This window comes from Melopsittacus undulatus, chromosome 6 (genome assembly GCF_012275295.1).
Source record: "Melopsittacus undulatus isolate bMelUnd1 chromosome 6, bMelUnd1.mat.Z, whole genome shotgun sequence".
Classification (NCBI taxonomy): domain Eukaryota; kingdom Metazoa; phylum Chordata; class Aves; order Psittaciformes; family Psittaculidae; genus Melopsittacus; species Melopsittacus undulatus.
In genome coordinates, this window is record NC_047532.1 from 31,798,100 (window position 1) to 31,799,833 (window position 1,734).

A 1,734-nucleotide genomic window follows, 5' to 3' on the forward strand; every position below is an offset into this window, starting at 1 on the left:
TGACCTCATCAGTGTTTACAAATATGTAAAGGGTGGGTGTCAGGATGATGGAGCTAGGCTTTTTTCAGTGATAGGACAAGGGGCAATGGGTGTAAACTGGAGCATAGGAGGTTCCACATTAACATCAGGAAGAACTTCTTTACTGTGAGAGTGACAGAGCACTGGAACAGGTTGCCCAGGGGGGTTATGGAGTCTCCTACGTTCCTGTGTGATGTACTCTAGGTTACCCTGCTCTTTCAGGGGGGTTGGACTAGATGATCTTTCGAGGTCCCTTCCAACCCTTGGGATTCTGTGTTTCTCTGATGTTAGCTGACTGATGTGACAGAGTAATGAGTGAGTGATATTTTCTGATGTAATTTTAGAGAAAATGGAATGATTTAAAAGATGTACTGTAACAGAAGAAAAGAGGCTATTGGTATGAGACATTCTGGAGGCATATTGGTTTATTCTATTTTATGCTTCACATTTACTGCTTTCTGGCATGAATAATGCTGCAACCATCATAAAGATTTAAACTAACCATGCTGATAAATACATAATTCCTCTTGTTTGAAACATCCCTTTTATTGTTGCTCTTATGTTTTTAAGATGTAGCTTGTTTTAGCTTTTTCACTCAGGTTTGGTATCTGGCTTATTTAGTGACTATTTTAAGAACTGCTTTGATGTAGTACCTCTCCTGTTACACTTGAGTTTTGCAAAGTCCTAATTAATAGTCCATTTTTTACATTGGCTGAGCAATCTATGAGGGAGAATACGTCAGAGCTGGCCCACAAGGGCCACTGGTGTGCAGAGGCTGGCGCTGCTCTGTTTAGTGTTGGAGAGAGAGGCTTTAAGGGAGTAAGCTTTTGATCCACACCAGAGAATGAACGGAGACTGTTCCTCACTGTCAGCCCAACAGACGAAGAATGATGTGATCTTTTTGCTCTTACTTTGACCTTTGCAATTTTGATAGAAAATGAGTTTTTCACGTCTTATGCTCAAATAAGTCATGCTATCAGTACCCTTAGAGAACCGTTACAGATACGTGTTACCAAGGGCTTCAGGATGGTGGCATGATTAGAGGGAGTTCCGAGATGGGAATTACACTTGCTAACTGTTCTGTCTTCTGGTGCGTTTCTAATACGGTTGTGCTTCAGTCACAGCTGCTGCGGAGCATCAACTCCCCGCCTGTTCCGGCACCCCCCAGTCAGCGCTGAAAGCACACAACGGCGTCGCAGACTAACTATTGCAGTGCTGGGGGCACGGAGCCGGGAAGCTCCCGCCGCACTGAGCCGAGACCCGCGGGCCGAGCTGTGCGCGGACAGGGCCGGGGCATGGGGGGCGGAGAGGGTGGAGCGCAGGTGCCATTTAGGGCGCGATCTGCGCAGCGGCACCTCATCTCTCCTCTCTCTCTCCAGAGATGGCGATGTCTCGTCTCCGCCGGCCACAGCCGCATGCTGCCGGCCCCAAGCATTTCAGAAACGCCGTCAAGGCGCCGGAGCCGTTCCCCTCTGCCCTGTTCCCACTCCCAACCCCCGTTTCCCCTCGTGCGGGCAGTGAGACCGGCGGGTGCCCGCTACCCCTGAGCTCCCCCGGCCCCAACCACATCAGCGCGTGGAGCGGCCGGCACGCAGGGCCGTGTGCCAGCAGGCCCCCGCGTCGGAGTCTCGCTGCCGTTGTCCGCCAGGGGGCAGGCGCGCGGCGGGCCGCGATTGGCTGGCGAGGGCGGAATGATGTCGCGGAGGGTCCCGCCTC